This window comes from Trichosurus vulpecula, chromosome 5 (genome assembly GCF_011100635.1).
Source record: "Trichosurus vulpecula isolate mTriVul1 chromosome 5, mTriVul1.pri, whole genome shotgun sequence".
Classification (NCBI taxonomy): domain Eukaryota; kingdom Metazoa; phylum Chordata; class Mammalia; order Diprotodontia; family Phalangeridae; genus Trichosurus; species Trichosurus vulpecula.
The window spans coordinates 142329934-142353867 of NC_050577.1; the positions used below are offsets into that span (position 1 = coordinate 142329934).

The window sequence follows — 23934 nt, forward strand, 5'->3', positions numbered from 1 at the left end:
GACAAGTGGACAGCAAAGGTGAGTAAGCAGCCCTGTAAATGGCTTGGCAAATGCTCACACCAGAAATATTGGTCCTCCCTGAACACCCCATAAAACTAATGGATAATCCGTGTTCTCTGTTATTATTCATGTAGATTTAAGGGATGTAGAGGAAGAGTCCTGGCATGTTATTTAGATGGATCCTGAGTGAAGGATTTATAGGACGATATGGAAAAGTATAGCCCAGGATGAAGAGATAATGGTTGGGAAGTGATGTGTATTATTGATAGTGGAATTTCCCAAAGCAATAAGATCACAGATACAGAGAACTATGTATCTCTTTTTTATTTTTTCCCTAATCATATTTCATTTTTTCCTATTACATGTAAAGATAGTTTTCAACATTCATTTCTGTAAGATTTTGAGTTCCCAAATTTTCTCCATTCTTCCCTTCCCTCCCTACTCCACAAGACAGCAAGAAATCTGATATGTTATACATGTACAAACAAGGTAAACATATTTACACAGTAGTCATGTTGTAAAAGAAGAAACAGAACAAAAGGGGAAAAACACAAGAAATGAAAAAAAGAGAAAAATGATATGCTTCACTCAGCATTCAGACTTGATAGTTCTTTCTCTGCATGTGGTTAGCATTTTTCATAACAAGTTTTTTGGAGTTGTCTTGAATCATTGTATTGCTGAGAAGAGCTAAGTCTATCACAGGTGATCATCACATAAATGTTGCTGTTACTGTGTAAGTTCTCCTGGTTCTGTTCATTTTACTCAGCATCAGATCTTGTAAGTCCTTCCAGGTTTTCCTGAAATCCCCTGCTCATTATTTCTTCTAGCACAATAATATTCCACTATATTCATATAACACAACTTTTTAGTTATTCCCCAATTGATGGGAATCCCCTCAATTTCCAATTCTTTGCCACCAAAAAAAAGCTGCTATAAATATTTTTGTACATGTGGGTCCTTTTTCTTTTTTTATGATCTTTTTGGGATACAGACCTAGTAGAGGTATTGATGAATCAAAGGGTATGCACAGTTTTATAGCCCTTTGGGCATAGTTCCAAATTGCTCTCCGGAATGCTTAGATCAGTTCACAACTCCACGAACAATGCATAAGTTTCCAATTTCTCCCCATCTTTTCCGTCATTTATCATTTTTCTTTTCTGTCATATTAGGCAATCTGATAGGTGTAAGGTGGTACCTCAGAGTTGTTTTAATTTATATTTCTCTAATCATCAGTGATTTAGAACTTTTTTAAAAATATGACTATAGGTAGTTTGAATTTCTTTGTCTGCAAACTGCCTATTCATATCTTTTGGCCATTTATCAATTGGGGAATCATCTCTGGCCTTATAAATGTGATCTAGTTCTCTACATATTTTAGAAATGAGGCCTTTATCAGAGACACTACCTGTAAAAATTGTTTCCTAGCTTTCTCCTTTCCTTCTACTCTTGGTTGCATTGGATTTGTTTGTGCAAAAACTTTTCAATCTAACATAATCAAAATTATCCATTTTGTATTTCATAATGTTCTCAATAACTTGTTTGGTCATAAATTATTCCCTTCTCCATAAATATAACAGATAAACTATTCCTTGCTCTCATAATTTGCCAATGGTATCATATATGTTTAATCATATATGAATTTTGACTTTCTCTTGGTGTAATCTGTGAGATGTTGGTCTATGTCTAGTTTCTACCATACCATTTTCTAGTTTTCCCAGCAATTTTTGTCAAATAGTGAATTCTTACCCAGAAGCTGGAGTCTTTGCATTTACCAAACAATAGATTGCTATAGTCAATAACTACTATGTCAGGTGTACCTAACCTATTGCACTATAAATGAAAATTGAAACAACTCTGAGGTACCACCTCACACCTATCAAATTGACTAATGTAACAGAAAAGGAAAATTATAAGTGTGGGAGAAAATGTGGGAATATCCACCACTCTATTTCCTAGTCAGTACCAAATAGCTTTGGTGATTGCTGCTTTATAATACTGAAGAAAATAACACCTTAATAAAATAGACTAATCTGATTTCTGTCCGACATCTTAGCTTGGAGGCAGCAGCACCACAAGTTCCTGAAGCTTCACCATGGCACCCAAGGACAATAAGAAGAAAAAAGATGCTGGCAAGTTAGCCAAGAAGGACAAAGATCCTGTGAACAAGTCTGGGGGCAAAACTAAGAAGAAGAAGTGGTCCAAGGGAAAAGTTTGAGACAAGTTCAACAATCTGGTTCTATTTGACAAAGCAACGTACAACAAACTCTGCAAGGAGATCCCCAACTATAAACTTATCACCCTTGCAGTAGTCTCAGAGAGACTGAAGATCTGGGGTTCTCTAGCCTGAACAGCCCTACAGGAACTGCTTAGTAAAGGTCTGATTAAGCTAGTTTCCAAACACAGAGCACAAGTGATATATACAAGGAATTCCAAGGCTGGAGATGCTCCAGCTGCTGAAGATGCATAAAATGGTTCAACATTTTTGTGTACATTTTCAAAAATAAACCTTGGACTAAGAAAAAAATAAATAAAATAACATAAAATAGACTAACCCAAATGGCAAAAGAGGTTCAAAAAGCGAATGAGGAGAAGAATGCCTAAAAAAGCAGAACTGGCCAAATGGAAAAGGGGGTCCAAAAGCTCCCGGCCTGTGCTCTGGTCTGTGAGTGACCTCAAGCAATCTTTTCTGCCTTAGAACTGCAAGGAGGACTATCAAATTCCTTTTATGAGAAAAATGTGGTGCTGATACCTAAATCAGTAAGGGCTAAAACAGAGAAAGAAAATTATAGAACTATTTCCTTAATGAATATTGATGCAAAAATTTCAATAAAATATTATCAAGAAATTATATACTAGAACCAAAAGAATAAAAAAAAAAATAGAAGACAATGTGAAATATCTCATTGGAAAAACCACTGGCCTGGAAAACAGATCCAGGAGAGACAATTTAAAAATTATTAGATTACCTGAAACCTATGATCAAAAAAAGAGCCTAGACATCATCTTAAAAGAAATTATCGAGGAAAACTGCCCTGATATTCTAGAACCAGAAGGTAAAATAGAAATTGAAAGAATTCACTGATCACCTCTTGAAAAAAATCCCAAAAGGAAAACTCCTGGGAATATTGTAGCCAAATTCCAGAGTTTCCAGGTCAAGGAGAAAATATTGTAAGCAGCTAAAAAGAAACAATTCAAGTATTGTGGAAACATAATCAGGATAACACAAGATCTAGCAGCTTCTACAACAAGGGGCTGAAGGACTTGGAATATGATAATGTGGAAGTCATAGGAGCTAATATTAAAATCAAGAATCACTTACTCAGCAAAACTGAGCATAATATTTCAGGGGAAAAATGGATTTTCAATGAAATAGAGGACTTTCAAACATTCCTGATGAAAAGACCAGAGCTGAATAAATTTGACTTTCAAACACAAGAATCAAGAGAAGCATGAAAACGTAAGCAGGAAAGAGAACTCATAAGGGACTTATTAAAGTTGAACTGTTTATATTCCTACGTGGAACAATGATATTTGTAATTCATGAGACCTTTCTCAGTATTAGGGTAGTTGAAGTGAATATACGTATATAGACAGAGGGCATAGGGAGAGTTGAATATGAAGTGATGATATCTAAAAAATAAAATTAAGGGGTAAGAGAGGAATATATTGGGAGAAGGAGAAAGGGAGAAAGATTGGGAAAATTATCTCACATAAAAGAGGAAAAGTAAAGCTGTTGTAATGGAAGGGAAGAGGGGGGAGGTAAAAGGGAATGAGTGAAACTTCCTCTCATTGGATTTGACTTAAGGAGGGAATAACATACATGCTCAATTGGGTATCTTACCCTATAGGAAATTAGAGGGGAAGGGGCTAAGAAGGATGGATAATAGAAGGGAGGACAGATTGGGGATGGGGTAGTCAGAAGCAAACATTTTTGAAAAGGGACAGGGTCAAAGGAGAAAATTGAATAAATGGGGGATGGGATAGGATGAAGGAAAATATAGTTAGTCTTTCACAACATGACTAGTATGAAGTGTTTTGCATAATGATGCATGTAAACCTATATTGAATTGCTTGCCTTCTCGAGGTGGGGGGTAGGGAGGGAAGAAGGGAGAGAATTTGGAATTCAAATTTCTGAAAACAAATATTAAAAACTGTTTTTACATGCAACTGGGAAATAAGATATACAGGCAATGGGGTATAGAAATCTATCTTGCCCTACAAGAAAGTAAGGGGAAAGAGAGGCAGGGGTGGGGGAGGGAATTGTGTAATAGAAGGGAGGACATATTGGGGAAAGGGACAATCAGAATAATGTCATCTTGGGGTATGGGAGGGGAGAAATGGGGAGAAAATTTGTAACTCAAAATCTTGTGGAAATGAGTGTCAAAAACTAAAAAATAAAAACACACAATTACAATAACTAAAAAAGGAAAAAAATAAAATAATTGTTTCCTTCAGTAGATTTTTTCCATTTGCCTAGTTCTATTATTTAAGGAATTGTTTTCTTCAGTTAATTTTTGTTTCCTTTTCTAAACTCTTGACTCTTTTTTCATAAGTCTCCTACATAACACTCACTTTTCCCCAATTTTTCTTCTATCTCTCTTACTTGATGTGTAAAATCCTTTTTGAACTCTTCCAAGAGGACTTTTTGGGCTTGAGACCAATTCATATTCACCTTTGAGGCTTTACATGTAGACATTTTGGCGTTGTCCTCTTTTGAGTTTGTGTTTTGCTCTTCCCTGTTACAGTAGTAGCTTTCTATGGTCAGGGCTCTTTTCTGTTTCTTACTTGTTTTTCCAGTCTATTTCATGACTTTTAAAGTTGTGCTTTGCTTCTGTGGCACAGGGAGCACTGTCCCAAGCTTCTAATGCTGAAAGCCAGAAGCCTGGTCACTGGCTTTCTGCTCAAGGCTTCAGGTGCTTCCAGCTCACCCACTATGCTGGGGTAGCCTGGCCTGTTAATGCTTGTTGTGACAGAATTCCTGGGCTCACAGTTTGCTTCCTGCACTGGGCCTGGAGGCCTCACTGTTGACCTACTGAGCTAGGATGGAGGGGCCTTGGTTGCTGATGTGTGCTGTCTCCAAGAGCTTCCTGCTGGTTCACCCAAATACTGTTTGTGCTAGACTCATCTCACCCAAAAAAGACAGACCTTTTCTAAAGTCCTTCTAAGTTATCTTAAGCTGGAAATGTGTTTCACTCCATCTTTTTGTGGGTTCTGCCACTCCTGAATCTCTTTAGAAGCTTGATTTAATGTTGTTTCTGAGGAAAACTGGGGAGAGCTCAGACAACTTCCTGGCTTCTCTCTGTCATTGTGTCTTTACCTCTACATCAATGTATTTCTTAATTAATCTTGTCTGCTTTACAAGTAAATAGGGCATAAGATTCCTTTTTATTTTTTTCCTAGTTAACAAGAGAATCTTTATGGTCTAGTAACATAGTGTTAATTTGTTTTTCTTAGCTGACATATAAACAGAGAGCAAATAGAAGAATACTGTCCCAGAAATGTATATGTCTATGTAAACATTCATAGATATAGCACACACATATACATATACAGAAACCTCTGTGTGTGTGTATGTGTATTTGTTGTTCAATCACGTCTGATTCTTCACTCCATTTGGAATTTTCTTGGCAAAGTTACTGGAGTAGTCTGCCATTTCCTTCTTCAGCTCATTTTATAGATGAGGAAATTGAGGGAGACAGGATTAAATGATTTGTCCAGGGTCACACAGCTAGTAAGTATCTGAGGACAGATTGAGCTCAAGAAAATAAGTCTTCTTGACTCCAGTCCCAGCACTCTATACATTGCACTATCTAGCTGCCATATGTATATGTAGATGTATATGCATATGTATATGCATATGTATATATACATGTACATGTATGCATATGTATATGTGCATATGCTTATGTATATTTGTACACATCCCACCAAAGTTTATGGATTCTATCTTTTGATATCTCACAACATTTTTATATGACAAGTTCAATTTAATTCTACAAACGTTCATTAGGTCACTTGCTACCTGTGTCACCTCAGCTGAATTGTTTAACTTCTGGAGAGATCTTTTTTCTTATGTGTAAAATGAGACTAGAGGACTAGGCAGCCTCTGAAGCCTCTTCCAGCTCTAAATCCATAGCCTACTATCCTATAACCTCTATACTACCCTACACATAGTAAAAGGCACTATGCTAGTAATGGGGCAAATGTATAGATTGGATTAGCTGAAATATCATTTTTAGAGAAAGCATATAGCAGTGTGGGGATATTTAATCTTGGTTTTGTGTAGCTAAAAAAAGCAACTGTCTCATTATAAATGGTTTCCTTGGTAATTATAGGCATCATATTTTATGCATTTTAAAAATATTATTCATAGATGGAGCCCATCATCTTTGCCACCCTGCCAAAGGGGTCCATGACACAAAATAGTTTAGAATCCCTATTGGCAGATATACACATTGTCTTGGAATCAGAAATACTTACTGGGTTCAAACCCTTCCTTGGAACTATAATGTATATGTGTCTGAGAGCAAGTTACTTAATCTTACAGCTTACCAGGCAACTCTCTTAAGACTTAGTAGTAAAAGCAGCAATCAATCTGCTTTAAAGAAGAAAATTTCTTCATTAGGGAGTTTCCTATAGGAATGAAACTCCAGGTTTGGATAATAATCCTGCATGTATATGGATTGCATACTCCATAGACCTGGAGTAGAATGCTCTGCTCCTGAGTAAATCATCTTTATGTGCTGCTGCTATGGAAAAATTCCTCTCTGCCTGGTTTCTGAGGATTAGCCTCACTGAACCTAAGTGGTCTTTTCTTCAGGCAATGGGTAAAGCAGATTTACAGGCTTACATTGGAAACCTTTCCAACTTGAGAAGATGTGCTTGAACCTTTATGCCCTTTGGCAAAGATTTCAAGAGCTCCTCATTACCTTTGTGCCACCATGAATCAAAGTAGATTACTATATGGGAACAACACTGTATCTCCAAATTCCATTTTTAATGTGCCCAAGCCTGGAAGAATGTTCATCCTCACCTTTTCCTCCTGGCTTTATGTACATACTTATTTATATTCTACTTATTGTTGTTGTTCGGTCATCGCCAAATCTTCATGACCCTAAGGACCATAACACATCAGGTCATTTCATCCTCCATCTCCTGAAGTCTGTCCAAACTCATGCTTATTGCTTCTATGACACTATCTATCCATCTCATCCTCTGCAATCCCTTACTCCTTTTGCCTTCAGTCTTTCACAATATCAGAGTAGTTTCCAATGAGTCTGGTCTTCTCATTATGTGGCCAATGTATTTAAAGCTTCAGCTTCAGTATTTGGCCTTCCAATTAGGCCTTCAAATTTGAATTAATTTCTTTAGGTATTGATGGATTTGATCTCTTTGCTGTCCAAGGGACTCTCAAAAATCTTCTCCAGCACCACAATCCAAAGGTATCAATTCTGGAGTTCAGCTTTCCTTATAGTCCAATTCTTACAGCCATATATGGCTAATAAAAAAGCAACAACATAGCTTTGATTATATGGACCTTTGCTGAGGAGGTGATATCTGTGCTTTTTAGTGTGCTGTCCAGATTTGTCATAACTTTCCTTCCAAGGAGCAAAGATCTTTTAGTTTCATGGTTGCGGTTGCCATCTGCCATGATCTTTGAGCCCAAGAATATAAAATCTGACACTACTTCCATATCTTCTCCCTCTATTCACCAGGAATCAATGGAACCCGTTGCCATAATCTTAGCAGTCCTGAGATCCCAGGCTGTTTTTGCTTTTTATTGTATTGTATTATGTCATATTGAATTATATTGTAGTGTACCTCCTTAAAGATGGCCTAAGTCTACACTGAATTTTTATTTCTAAGTCCTAGGGCAAATTTATTTCCTAAAATATAATATGTTGCCAGATGCTTTAAGGTCACAGAATTATTTCTTCTCACTGCTCTAAGCAAAAAGAGGCATACTGAGTAAAGTTTTGCAGTAGCTAAGTTTTGTCTTTGGAGCACTCCTATTTTCCTTTCCAGGAAATCTCTTCATAATCTTGACATTTATGGTAATCAGTGTTGAGTGAATTGGAAAGGAATTGCTGCTCACTAGCTTTGGCAAGGTACTTAACCTCTATAGGCATCATGTTCTTTATATATAAAATGAGAGGATTGTACTAGGCAGAGGTGTCAAACTCACAGGCAGGACACAGGGGCCCATTAAAATTTAACTGTGAAATACTTAGCAAAACAAATAAAGATATAATACAATGTGAATTATGTTGATTTGTGGTTTTCTAAGTCAATATAAGGCCCAATATAAAGGATGTTTCTTTTTGAGATTAACACATCTAGTAGATGATCTCTAAGATCATCTTTGAGTATCTTTGAACTCAAAATATATGATTCTTTTTACCTTCTGATCTTATGTCCATTTTGAGTAGGTTGCTGCTCTCACCTTTTGGTTGAAAAGAATCTGATAAATTAATTCCAATCAAAATACTAGTTGAATACAGCTTAAATTGCTGCTTCAATCTAGGATATTTGTATTTATTGATAAGGAAGACTTGAATAAGTACTAGGAAAAAGTCTTCACATCCATAGATGTAGTTCTCTTACTCTGAAAGAAGGTTTGAAATTGAATACTTCATAGCAGGAGTTGAGGTTTAATATCACAAATCAGTGTGATTTTTTTCTAATATTAATATAACATAATATATAGAATTGTCTAAATGGGCTGAGGTCAGAAACAGGAAAACCACCTATGAGATGATTACAATGATTTATTCATGTAGAGAACTTGGGGTAAGGTAATGGCAGCTACATGAGTAAAGAATAGGACTCTTCAAAAAACTCTACAAAGAACTGAGAGCACTTGGTGACTGACTAGATGTTCAGGGAGAAATTATGAGAAAGAGAAGAGTCCAGAGAAAACTCAAAATTTCACGTCAAATATCCTTACTTGAGAGCCCATCACTTCTTGAACATTTTGCCTCTCTGCCCTGCATTATTTACATTTTCAGTGTCTTCACATCCCTGTCCTCTCTTAAAATGGTAATGAGTTGCTCTTTCAGACTATATTTAGTTTTCTAGATGGCCAGATTTGTTCCTTCTAAGAATTTCTTTGGAGCAACCCAAGTTGATATTTTCTACTCATTTTTTTCTGCCTTCTATCTACTTCCACATCATCTGTCAAAGAACCTAATTTCTATTTGAACTAGGTTTTCATTTTATTTTAAATTTAATCTCTCCATTGTTGGTTGCTCTTTGGCAATAATGATATTTTCTAAACAATGATTTTTAAGATACAACTTACTTTTGGAAAAAAAATCAAATGTCAGCAAGGTTTAGCAATTGTATTTTAAGTGACTATTTATATGCATAATGCATATTGAATATACTGTTGTGCAGCCAAGAAAAGACAAATAGCTTGCTATCTATAAAATTCATCTAGTATACTGCTGACTTCAAAACTCACAGTACGTGATTAGTTATAAACCAGCTCATTTGTATTTTCATTAGGATATATTCAAAATCTCTAATTATGCTATCTTTGTTGAGAAGTATGTTACAAAAAAGGTGTCTGTGATCACTGGCTAGTGCTATGATGTAAAGTGATTGGCAAACTAAATAAAATGAGTCCATATTAGAAAAATCTGGGTCTTTTGGAAATAGCATTTAATAATAATGAGTATTTGTATGATACTTTAAGGTTTGCAAAGCACTTTATATATATATACATATATATATTATTTCATTTTATCTTGCTTATTTTAGTGTCTCTATGTGTTTTAAAAGATTCTTTCCATTGTCTATTCACATATCTCTCAACTTTCTGTTTCTCTTCAGTGAGTTCCCTAGTGGGTGATAAATAGAGCCTTTCCAGTCCCTGGTCTCTCTGGTTTGAGCTCCAAGCAAAGAGTTTTCTAATTCCCAGAAGGGAATGATATCACTGGTTACAGATCTCATGCTACAAGAGACTTTAGAAATGCAATGATATGGCTTCCCTCTTTTTCCATGGGTAGGATGTAACCTTCACAATCAATCAGCCACTGCTGCTGTCTTTTTAGTGCCTGCCAAAAAGGTCTCTAAGGCCTCATTTCCTCTAGTTCTATTTTTATTTTTACATATGGAACTCTCTCAAAGGATGCTACAAATGTGGTGGCGATTTGTTGCTCTGAGGGAGTTGCAGCCAAAAAACAGTGAGGGCTCCATCTTCCGCCTTAGCATTGAAAAACATAAGGTTATAGAACTATAGGTGTATACAATGTGTTACTCTCTAACTTGGGTAACTGCCTTAGTAGGCAAAGTAATTCTTGAGAACTTTGAGGTAACACTAAACTAGGCTAATAAAATCCACTGGAACAGAGGCATACACACACAAAATATGTAATTATTTTTTCTACATTTAGAAAGTTATAGGATCAAAGAAAAAAAGAATTGAAAGGGACTTCAGAAGACTTTGATTCCAAGCCCTTAATTTTACAGAGGAGTAAACAAAGGTCCTTAGAAGATAAGTAATTTCCCTACAATCATTCAAGCAGAAAGTGGGAGAAGTAGTTATTTTATGACTATGGTTTTCTGACTCCCAACCAGTGCTCTTTAATATGATATATTTCCTATAAATCAGTGAAAAAGGTACTTATGTCTCCATTGTCATTTCCCACTTACATTTACCCCTGACCAAATGGAGACTTATAAATATGTCATATGCTTTTTGATATGAAAAATTTCCTGCTTACCCAGGATATACAAGTTGACAGGTGGAATCAACATGGTAGAGTTAAAGGAAGCATTTTTGGTAGCTTTCTCAGCATACCACCTCCACAATAACCTACAAAATGTGCCAGACAGAATTATGATAAGGAAAGCCAAGAAAAAGCCACAGTGTACATCATTCTTCTAGGTCTAAGTAGGAGAGACAGAGACAGAGAGACAGAGAGAGACAGGGAGAGACACATAGAGAGACACACAGAGAGACAGAGACAGTCAGAAAGAGAGGCAGGGGTGGGCACAGGGACAGATGCTAGCCAGAAGTATTTGCAGTGGCTTTTTTGGGATGGAGAGCATTAGAGTGCCCAGAAAATGAAATAGGGCCAAAACAATTAACCAAGGGAAGAGGTATTGTGGCAGAAAAAGATCACAGAGGATCCTTAAACTAGTTCTGGATGCAGAAATGAGGGCCATCTGGAAGTTGACACATGCTATTCAATTCCAATTCACAAATGCAGGGTGGGAAGAAGTGGTTTTGAATGAACGCTAGTACTGAGTCAGAAACAAATTGCAAAATATAGCTCTGAGCCCAGAAATAAGACTCCAGCCTTTAGCTTACCACAGAACCTTGCACTAGAATAATCAGGGAAGGAAACTGATACCAAAAGGGGAACTAGCAGTTTGGTTACTCTGAATCAACAGAACCTACTAGTGGGCTAACAATGACTGAGTCCATTAACAATGTACTGAAACTCAAGAATGAATAAGTCAGCAGGCCCAAACTTGGGTCAGAAACTTGTGAGCTCTGACCAGGAAGGCAGTGAACAGACATCTCCTTGACTTACACCATTTTGGGAGGACTGAAAACCTGCAGGCTTCTTACCTGATGGAACCTGGATAACAGCAGAAGGACATTTAATGAATTAGAGAACTTCCAAGCATTACTAATGAAAAGACCACAGCTGAAAAGAAAACTTGCCATTCAAACCTAAGATTCAAGGGAAGCATCAAAAGGTAAACATGAAAGAATAAACTTAAGGGCACAGTAAAGTAAAACTTTATATTCCCATATGAGAAGATAATACAAGTAACTCTAAAGAACTTTTATCATTTTTAGGACAGTTAGGGGGAATCTAAATAGACAAAGGGCATGTATATGTGTCAATTATGTTGGGATTATCTCCCCCTCCCTGCTAAAAAAAAAAGTAAAAAAAGAAAAGGGGTAGGTAGAATGTGGAAAAAAATTCTCCAATAAAAGATACTTGCAAGAAAAATCTTTGATGGTGGGAGAGCAAAAGGGTAGAGTGGTGGGCAATGCTTGAACCTCAATCTCATTGGAATTGGTTTAAAGAGTAAAGTATGTATACTGTAGATGTATAGGTATAGGTATACACACACACACACACATATATATATATATATATATACATGCATACTATATATATATATATATATATATACACACATAGACACAGTTGAGTATAGGAATATTTAAATCTATCTTACCCAACATGTAAGTAGGAGAGGGAGCAATATGAAAAAGGGGAGGGGGCAGATGATATAAGGGAGAATATATTAAAGCAGGCAGTGGGCGGAAGCAAAACAGACTTTTGAGAAGGGACATGGAAAAAAAGAGAGAAGAATAAATGGAGGAATATGGGTTGAAGAGAAATACGCAGTTAATAACTACAACTGAATGTGAATGGGATGAGCTCACCTATATAACAGAAATGGATAGTAGAATGGATTAGAAAACAGAATCTAACAATGTGTTGTTTACTAGAAACACATTGGAAACAAAAGGACACACAGTGTTAAAACAAAGAGCTGGAGTAGAAACCCTGTTTCAGCTGAAGTAAAAAAGGCAGGGATAAGCAATCATGATCTCAGACAAAGTGAAAGCAAAACCAGACCTAATTAAAAGAGATAATCAGGGAAATTTCATTTTGTTAACCAGTACCCCAGATGATGAAGTAATATTTTTTTAAAAAAAAGTTATTGCAATTTCTCTAATAAAGGCCTCATTTCTCAAATATATAGAAAACTGAATCAAATTTATAAAAAAAATAAGTGCTATTCCCTAATTGATAAATGGGCAAATTTTGTGGAGGCAATTTCAGAAAGAGAAACTCTGAGGTACCACTTCACATTTACGTGAAATGGCAAATGCTGGAGGGTATATTGGAAAATAGGTACACTAATGAACTGTTGGTGAAGTTATGAATATCATTAAACCATTCTAGAGAACAACATGCAACTATGCCTAAAAGGCTATAAAACTTGTGCATAGATTTTGACTGAGGAAGGGCAATACTACTTATATATCTCGAAGAGATCATAGAAAAATAAAAAGGACCACTATGTACAAAAAAAATTGAATTTATAGCAGCTCTTTTCTTTGGTGGCAAAATATTAGAACTTGAAGGGACATCCATCATTTGAGGAATAGCTGAACAAGATGTGGTATATGATTGTGAATTTGTTCAGAGCCATTTTTGTAGGTGTTTGGAGGGTCCTGGGGGAGAGCTTTAGGCCAATCCCTGCTTTCCAGCTGCCATCTTGGCTCCACCCCCTGGTAGATGATTGTGATAGAATACTATTGTGCTATTGTCAAAAAAAAATGGTGATGAGCAGGATGGTTTTAGAATAACCTGGGAAGAACTGTTTGAATTGATGCAAAGTGATATGAACAGGACTTGGAAATCCTTGTACACAATAACAGCAATACTGTAATGAGTCTATTCTGATAAATACAAAAATCAAAGAATCCTGAAAGACTTGGTGAAAAATGCTATGCATCTCCAGACAGAGAAGTAATGAATTCTGAGTCCAAAGTGAAATATAATTTTCTTACCTTCTTTATATTTCTTGCTTTAAAAAAAACAATATTGGTAACATGGAAATAGCTTTTGCATGATTTTACATGTATCATCGATATCATATTCCTTGCCTTCTCAGGTGGTACTGGGGGAAGGGAGAGAATCTGGAACTCAAAAGAGAATGAATGTTAAAAAAATAAATGATAAATTTCAAAAAGGGAGAAAGTAAAAATAATGATCACTGTATAAATATAGTATTGATTCCTGCTAAATGAATCAGTACTATAAGCTTCTTGAGGACTGAGATCATATATTTTATATTTTTGTATACTCCCATAGGACCTGCTATTTTGCTCAGCTCAGAGTTGATGTTAAATAAATGTTATTTTGACTCCTGACTCAAAAACTTTATTCTGCTAGCAATGTTCTCCTCTCTGTATTTTCCCATTTGATTGTGAGTTAAATCTTGATTTAGTGAAATTTTCAACATGAAACACAAGTCTGGCTGTCTCTATCCTGCCTTCCGCTCTGCTCACTAAAATAGACATACTTTTCATTCATTACAGTGTAATGCAATTTTGCTGACAATTCCTGATTTCATTTCAATCAGCTGTCCACTCCAAAACCCCAAAGTATGTACCTAAGTCAATAAGTTGTACATTTCAGGTTTCTATAAACAAGAAGGAATGAGAAACAGGATTTCAGGTTACAGGCTTCTGACTACAAAAGGCCTTTGATTTGGGACATAGACAAAATCTGCAAGAGCATTTCTGAATTATTACTTGGCTTGTAAATGCTTTCATCTTTCCTCTAAGATACTAGCATGGATCTCAATTAGAAGGATAGGGAACTTCTAAACTAACCTTTTTATTTTTAATAAAATTATTGAACTCTTATGGAAACTTCTCCTTTACACATAGTGGGAGGTGTTTTGTTTTGTTGTTTGTTTTAATAACAGATTAGTAAAAGTCAAAAAAACAAACAAAAGCAACAAAGCATTCTGTCTGCTTTCCAATAAAATACAATGCTTACTCCCTCAGGGGGAATAATACAAATTCCATAAATGATGTTGAGCAAAACCTTGAATTGCTGATATTCAGGCAGCCTAAACCCCTTACTAACAGGCATCAATTTAAGGCTGGAAGTAATAAAAGGAACTTAGAATGAACCAAAGTGGGTGATAAGAGCTAAAATCATGGCATTCAAAGAAAGTATGACTTTCTTCTCCAACCCCAAACCCAACTTAAATTACGTTGTCTTAGCTTATAGGAAGGCTAAGGAAATGCCTTTCTTTTTACTGAAATGAGCAAGAAATAAAAAAAAAAACCAAATAGTTCCATGGGTGCTACAGACAAAGACTGAGGTAATTGAGTAAATGGAACACAGGGAGAAAGTACGTGGTGAGGAAGGAGAATGACAAGAAGAATAAGTGAAAGCAAATTTCTGTAAACTGAAGGGAAGTGGAAGAACTCTCTGTCTTAGAATTTTAAAGCTGAAAGGGGTCTCAGAAAGATTTTTTAAGCCAACATTCTAGTTTTGTTATTGAGCAATGGAGAAGTTAAGCGACTTACCCTAGCAAAAGAGTAGCTGAACAAGGACCAGGATCCAAATTTCCTTACTCATGGTCCAATGTGCTAAGGTGCTGCAGTCTTGGACAAAGATAGGAGAATAGGGAATACATCAGAAGGTGTTATCAAGAATATTCATGGCCTGGGGACAGAGCCAAGATGGTAGAGTAAAAGCAGGGACTTGCTTGGGCTCTCCCCCAAATCCCTCCAAACACCTGTAAAAATGACTAAACAAATTCTAGGGCTATAGAAACCATGAAATGACAGAATGAAACAAGACTCCAGCCCAAGATGGCCTGGATGGTTGCTGGGAAGTGTTTATTGCACTGGGCTGAGAGCAGAGGTCACCCTGGCATGGACCTTGCTATCCAGAGCAGACTGGGTGGAGCAGGTCTGAGGGCGCTGAATCACTGATCTGTGGCAGTTTCCAGACTTCTCAACCCACAAATGCCAAAGACAACTTAGCAGTCAGTGGGAAAACTCTGTTGGACCTGGATGAGAGATGGGTGCAGTCTGTCCCCAGTGCCAGGGCAGTGGAGGTGGCTGCAGCAGCAGCAGCAGTAGCTGCCACTTTCAGAACTCAAGGCCCAAATATGGTGGGGAGAATCAAGTGGCTGATCAGAGTGGGAGTGCAGGTATCTCTTATCCGGTGCTGAGGCAGGATTCTCTTGCTTTGCCCTACTTGGATCTGGGTCACAATCCTGGTTGGCAGTCCTGGGGTGAAGAGGAGTGCTGGTGTGGCAGAGCTTGTGGTGGCTGTGGAGAGGGAGTCCTCCTAGAAGTTCCAAGGCAGAAAAGAGTGCTTGAGGTCACTCACAGATGAGAACACAGACCAGGAGAGGAGTAAACACCTCTTCTTGGATCATACCACCTCAGAAGAACAGAAAATTTACAGGTGCCTACAAGTAGCTTTGAAAACAGCAGTGCAAAACCCCTGAAACTTAGGACAGACCACTGTCTACTCTGGAAGCAGACTCATACCATGACAAAGAGCTCAAAAGTCAAATAATTGACTGGGAAAATGAGCAGACAGCATAAAAAAAACTCAGACTATAGAATCTTACTTCAGTGACAAAGAACAACAAAACGTACAGCCAGAAGAAGACAACAAAGTCAAAGATCTTACATCAAAAACCTCCAAGAAAAATATGAATTTGTCACAGGTCATTGAAGAGCTCAAAGACAATTTGAAAAGTAAAGTAAGAGTAGAGGAAAAATTGGGAAAAGAAATGAGAGGGATGCAAGACAATCATGAAAGACAAGTAAACAGCTTGCTAAAGGAGACCCCCCCCCAAAAAAAAATACAGAAGAAAATTACACCTTAAAAATAGACAAAAGAGGTCCAAAATGCCAATGAGGAAAAGAATGCCTTAAAAAGCATAATTGGCCGAATGGAAAAGTAGGTCCAAATGCTCACTGAAGAAAATGATTCCTTAAAAATTAGAATGGAGTAAATAGAAGCTAATGACTTTATGAGAAATCAAGAAATTATAAAACAGAACCAAAAGAATGAAAAAAGAAGACAATGTGAAATATCTCATTGGAAAAACCACTGACCTGGAAAAATAGATTCAGGAGAGATAATTTAAAAATTATTGGAATACCTGAAAGACATGATTAAAAAAAAAGCCTAGACATCATCTTTCAGGAAATTGTCAAGGAAAACTGCCCTGATATTCCAGAACCAGAGGGTAAAATATAAATTGAAAGAATCCACTGATCACCTCTTGTAAAAGATCCCCAAAGGAAAATTCCTAGGAGTATTGTAGCCAAATTCCAGAGTTCTCAGGTCAAGGAGAAAATATTGCAAACAGCTAGAAAGAAGCAATTCAAGTATTGTGGAAACACAATCAAGATAATACAAGATCTAGCAGCTTCTACATTAAGGGATCAAAGGACTTGGAATATGATATTCTGGAGGTCAAAAGAGGTAGGATTAAAACCAAGAATCACCTACCCAGCAAAACTGAGTATAATACTTCAGGGGAAAAATGGATTTTCAATGAAATAGAGGACTTTCAAGCTTTCTCAGTGAAAAGACCAGAGCTGAATAGAAAATTTGACTTTTAAATACAAGAATCAAGAGAGGCATGAAAAGGTAAACAAGAAAGAGAAATCATAAGGGACTTATTAAAGTTGAACTGTTTACATTCCTACATGGAAAGATGATATTTGTAACTCATGAGACCTCAGTATTATGGTAGTTGAATAGAAAATATATATATATATATATATATATATATATATATATATATATATATACGCACATATACATACACACACACATTTATATATGTGTATGTGTGTGTGTGTGTGTTCATATGTGTATATACATACACACACAGAGAAGGCACAGGGTGAGTTGAATATGAAGGGGTGATACTTAAAAAAATAAAATTAAGTGGTGAGAGAGGAATATATTGGGAGAATGAGAAAGGGAGAGATAGAAGAGGGTAAATTATCTCATGTAAAAGAGGCAAGATAAAGCTGTTATAATGGAAAGGAAAAGGTGGGGGGGAGGGTCGGAGGTGAAAAGGAATGAGTTAACCTTGCTCTCATTGGATTTGGCTTAAGGAGGGAATAAGGTACACACTCATTTGGGTATCTTACCCTACAGGAAATTAGAGGGGAAGGGGATAAGGGGGAGGATGATAGAAGAGAGGACAGATTGGGGGAGGGGGTAGTCAGAAGCAAACACTTTTGAAAAGGGACAGGGTCAAAGGAGAAAATTGAATAAATCAGGGATGGGATAGAATGGAGGGAAATATAGTTAGACTTTCACAACGTGATTATTATGGAAGTATTTTGCATAATGATATATGTATAACCTACACTGAATTGCTCGCCTTCTCAAGGAGGGGCATAGTGAGTGAAGAAGGGAGAGAATTTGGAACTCAAAGTTCTAAAAACAAATGTTAAAAAAAAATTGTTTTTACATGCAACTGAGAAAGAAGATATATAGGCAATGGGGTATAGAAATCTATCTTGCTCCACAAAAAAGTGAGGTGAAAGGGGATAAGGATGGGGTGGGAATCGGGTGATAGAAGGGATGGCAGACTAGGGAAAAGGGCAATCAGAATACATGTCATTTTGGGTTGGGGGAAGGAGACAGATGGGGAGAGAATTTGTAACTTGAAATGTTGTGGAAATGATTATTAAAACTAAAAATAAATTAATTAATCTTAAAAAAAATAAACTACAGAAATGGAAAACCATTTTCAGAGTGGAAAATATTTAATAAAATCAAAATTTAAAAACCAAAAAAAATAAACTAGAATAGCTCTGTCCTCTCTATATCAAAGAGGAAACATTCCCTGAAGGGTCAAATCACTAGCCTAAATAACACCAGAAATAAATAACAGAGCCAGAATTAAAACCCTGGTCTTTTGACTCCAGTGACAATGCTCTTTTCAAGCCCTTTTGTGACCAAGACTTATGATAATGGCAAATCCTATTTGGTAGGCCCTAAGCCCAAGACTTCAAGATGAATGCAAGCAAGTTCCAAAATATAAGTCTTCCCCAGGTAAACACAGAACACAGAGATAGCTAAGAGTAGGTCCCCAGGAAAGTAAGATCCCTGAAGCCAGACTGCTTTATCATTGTTCTTTATTCTTTCCCCTCTCCTTACTGTTCTTTTTTTTTTTCCTTCATCCAGGACAATGCACTTAGCAATGTCAGCATAATAGGCCAACTTTCCTAATCACAAACCATGAGTGTGTGTCTCTACTTTTATATTCTTCCTACAGACAAGCCTCAGCAGAGGAGGTACGCTAAGTCAGGGCTCAGAGCTGATAGCGATGGAATTGCCTCACCATCCCAATGGTTCAATTCTTAACATGGTAACCTGATTTTTAAAAACTATATCATAAACTAGAGAAAAGTCAACATAGTATGTTCTTTTTGTACCATCCCAGCTCCAAAACAGCAGAAGAAGGCTAAATATACTCTAAAGTCTAAAGCAAATTACAGTTAAAAATCATCCAACTATATGACTTTCCATTTATCTAATGGAAAGCAAATTTTAGGAGAGCTCTGTAACTACTAAAGAGAAAATAAATGTAATGGGATCTAGAATATGACCCTCTAGAGATGTATCTTAACATGGAATGACTAGGGAGCCTGCTTCAGGGAGAAATGGGATGAAGTGAACTGGAAATAATTGTGATAATGTGGAATAGAAATGCCTTAGAGATATTGTAAAGAATGTATAGGCATCCTATAATAACTTGCTCATCTGCTAACAAAGTAGTCAGGAGAAAGCTTTCTCAATTGGCTGAAAAGCTGGAATGAAGCTGTTTTTTTTTTTTCAGAGACCTGGTCAGTATTAGGGAAGAAATACCCCAACCCATTAGGATAATCTAAAAACCCAAGGAGTAAATGTCATATGACTGGCTCTAGCAGACTGCACCAGAACATACCTTGCTAGACAGATATTTGTATGAACATCTTTCAAAGCATACTAACAAATGCTGTGGAAGGATCAAGATTTTGGGAGGATTGCTGCCCAAAGTGTTTGCTCAATAAAAGACTCAGCAAGTGTCTAAACAATTTAACTCTCCATGGAGTCCTAGGTTAGAGCCTTTAAGCCATGTTAAATATAAATAATTCTCGGGCAACACTATAATGAGGATAGAGCACCTCAAGCTTTGACTTAGCACGTCAAAATTTAGAAATTATTTTGATGTCACTTACAGATCTTTTGATCTTAGTATTTAATTAACAAGAATATTTAATTAAAATAAGGTGCCAGATAGTATCTTCCCTTGCTTTGGTAGTTACCACCCCCCCAAGTTCATTGTTGGCTCCATTCTCCCCTTGATCTTTCCAGCTACCCCATTGGCCTTACAATGTTGCAGGGTCTCTATTTCCTTAACCTAGGTGATCTCTTGTGTCTTCCCTAAGCTTCAACTGAATTTGTGTAGAAAAATTGAGGGAGGAGGGGATATAATACTTCCAATTACTTGTCCCAGGTACATTTTATGAAGGTTGGCTTAAGTGCCATTCTTGCTAGTGTCTCCACTACATCTGTTATTCATGGAAAAGGCAAAAAAATACTATAAGAACTAAGTGAGATTTCCTTGGCCATGTATGTTTTCTGCTAGGTGTCTCCTGGCATTTTCAAGTTAGACATAGCATTAGAAGATAGCTTTAAAAAAAAGATCATAAACAACCCTGTAATTTTTTAAAAAAGAAATGTAATTGATAAGATAAACCTATTGCCTGAACAATTATAGACCTTTTTTGAACTATGATATCACCTGGTGATGTTTGTTACCTCCTACACTAGGAGGTGAGAATGAATTAAATGCCTCTAGGTTTAGGAAGAATGAGGACAGGTTGACTGTTCATTCATACAAATGCTGAGGCTTCAGGTTCTTTTAAAATAAAACTTCTGGAATAAGAAAACACAATCCTCTTAGAGCTTCCAGAAGTGTAACACAGTCTGTGTGGGGGTGGGTGGGTGATTTGTGTGTATGGGGATGGGGTCTATGGGGGTGTGTGTTTTCAAACCAACCAAAACAAAAAGCCTCAAAGGAGTGTCAGTGATCAGAGGAGGTTGGTCTAAGTGGATTAGAGGGTTCAGTGGCAGAGAAGAAACTTTTTTCTGCAAATACCTAAAGGCTCAGGCATTCTCAGAGATAGAAGCTATTTATTCCAAAATATATTTGAATAGCAGTTTACTCTTTTTTTTTAAGAAAAGGAGCTGAGGCAGAAGTAACAGAGTCAATTAACTTAAGTACTCAAAGGGTTCTCTGATCTCATTTCAATTTGGATATAGGATTAGGTAGCTAGTGGCATAGTAGATAGAATTCTGGCTAGGAATCAGAAAGATTTGAATTCAAATCCTGCTTGGAATGTTACTAGTTATGTGACTCTAGACATAGAGACCTTTAGCCTCTTTCAGCCTCAGTTTTCTCATCTCTAAAATGGCAACAATAATAGCACTTGAACATGGAGGTTGTTATTGTGAATAAATCATTATTTACAATAGCAACTTCTAGGTAAATCTTATAGTGGTAGATAGATTCTAGCTATTATCATGTTCCCTTCAATGATGACAACTGCAACCAATCTATAGCTGCCCATACTGCTCAAGTCTTGTCTGTGCTCTATGAGTGTTCATCACAAAGGGATCTCCCTAGCTAACATGCTTTCTCCCCATTTTTCCTGACATATGAGGATATCGGTAAGCACCGTGCTTCCTTCTGAGCCTCTTGCCTTGGTCCCAGCCCGTTATTTTCAGTTATGAACTCCTAATTGGCCTCCATGCTTCAAATCTCTCCTCTCTCTAATTAGTCCTCCTATTAGTGGCCAAAGTTATTTTCCTAAAACATGGATCTGATTAAATCACTTCTGGGTTCAAGAAACTATAGTAGTTCCTATATCTCTAGGATCAAATACAAAGTCCTGGGAAAAAAGCCTTTTACAACTTAGCTTCAACCTAACTTTCCAAATCCTTTCACTAACTCTGTAGCCTATCCAAATTGGCCCTTCTCACTCATCATCTCTGATATTTGTAGCTTTTCACAGCCTTTCTCCCATGCATAGGATCCACTCCTTCCTCATCTCTGCTTCTCAGAATCCTTCCTTTTCTTCAAATCTCAGCACAAGTGGTACCTACTACATGAAGTTTTTCTTAACATCTCCCCATCAGTAAGTTCCTTTACCACCCTAAAATAATTGCCTGGTAACTATTTCCTATACTATTATGTAGGTACACAATGTCTCTCTTGATAGAATGTATGATACTCTTGCTAGAATACATGATCCTATAGGTTACAAACAATTTCATTTTTTCCTTTGTACTCCCATCATTTGTCATCATGTCTGCCACATAAAATGTCCTTAATAAAAACACACTGATCCTCCCTGCAACCTCCTCTTGCTTGCCCTTAGCCCTAAAATGAATTGTGGAATCAAAGCCAAGTTCAACCTCCCTCTTGCCACCACTTCCTACAAGGTTACTCACTATAAGCAATATCCACCCAGCACAAGAAAAGTGTGTTCCTACTTTGAATGTTGTGAAAAGAAGACTGAAAACTCCAAAGTAAGCAAGGTAAAATATGAGAAAACAATGTTTTACAGGTTGCAGTACATTCTTAATAAGTACTTAACAGGCAAAGTCGAGACCAAAGCAAAAATCCAGGAAGCCAAAGAGGTCTATAGAGAGAATTTTCAAGATGATGTCTTCAATGAAAATGGACTAAGTTATATTCTCAAGAAATATGATGGCATCTTACAACAGAAGTAAAAGCAGTTCCTGAGGATTTTGTCATTCTCAGAGGGAATGTTCTCTTCACAGTGGAAAACACAGATCCAGAATTCTACTGGCTTACAAAATGGATTGAGACTACCCTTGTTCAGTCCTGGTACCCAATCACAACAGTTACAATTTCCAGAGAACAGAAGAAAATTTCATCAAAGTACTTGATGGAAACCTTTGGTAACCTAGATGTCCTGGAGTACAAATTACATGATTTTGGCTACAAAGGAATCTCTTCACAAGAGACGGCTGGCATAAGAGCATCTGCTCATTTGGTTAACTTCAAAGGAACTGATAAAGTAGCAGGAATTGCTTTAGTTTTAAAGTGATATGGAACAAAAGATCCTGGGCCTGGATATTCTGTTTCCAGCTGCAGAACCCAGTACCATAACAACCTGTGACAAAGATCATGAAAAGAATGTTTTGAACATATAGTAACACAGTTTTCATCAGTGCCTGTGTCTGTGGTCAATAGCTATGACATTTATAATGCCTGTGAGAAAATCCGGGGTGAAGACTTAAGATAGATTAAGAGATTTAATTGTATGAAGGAGTGCAGAAGCACCACTAATAATTAGACAGATTCTGGAAATCCTCTTGACACTGTATTAAAGGTTTTGGACATTCTAGGTGAGAAGTTTACAGTTACTGAAAACTCAAAAGGCTATAAATTGTTGCCACCTTATCTCAGAATTATGCAGGAAGATGGAGTTGATATCAACACCTTACAAGAGATTGTAGAAGGCATGAAGAAAAAAAATGGAGTATTGAAAATATTTCATTTGGCTCTGTTGGAGCTCTGTTATAGAAATTAACAAGAGATCTTTTGAATTGTTCCTTCAAATGCAGTTATGTGGTTACCAATGGCCTTGAAATTAATGTCTTTAAGGACCCAGTTACTGATACAAACAAAAGGTCAAAAAAGGCCCAAATATATCTATATAGGACACCAACTGGAAATGTTCTTACCCTTGAGGAAGGAAAAGGAGATCTTAAAGAATGTAATCATGATCTTCTCCATACTATCTTCAAGAATGGAAAGATGACCAAAAGCTATTCATTTAATGAAGTACAAAAAATACCCAGTTAATTAATGAACTGGAAGTAGTACCTTATTAAGTTTTGCTGTCTCACTATGTGGGCATCTGCATGTGTGAGTGTATGATGCATAGATAATATTGTACAGATCCATGTGGGGACTTTATGTCTTTTACGATATATTACAGCCAAATTATTTGTTGGTTTATGGACATACTGCCCTATTTTATTTTATTTTTTGCCAGTGTTTAGAAGATGTCAAATTAGCAAATGACACTTAACTGAAAAAGATTTAATGCTGAAATAAGTTTATAGGGCCCTTTGCCAATAGATAGTGATTTAACCTGGTACTGATCTTTTTACAAATAACAGAGAACCGAAGAACTTTTTCACATATAACAATACCACATAAAACAGATTTACATAAATTATCATGATTGCTTTATGTTTTATATTTAACTTTTTTATACAAATAATATTCTGTAAGATATGTTTAAAGTTTCAGTGATTTAACCAAGTCTTTCCAACTTTTCATGATTTTTATGAG

At 36.6% G+C, this 23934-nt stretch overlaps 2 pseudogenes; both read left to right on the forward strand.

Annotated features, from left to right (window-relative positions):
- The first annotated feature begins 2092 nt into the window (after positions 1–2092).
- On the forward strand, positions 2093–2467 carry LOC118849833 (annotated as a pseudogene).
- A 19522-nt stretch (positions 2468–21989) lies between these two features.
- Positions 21990–23468, forward strand: LOC118849602 (annotated as a pseudogene).
- The last annotated feature ends 466 nt before the right edge of the window (positions 23469–23934 follow it).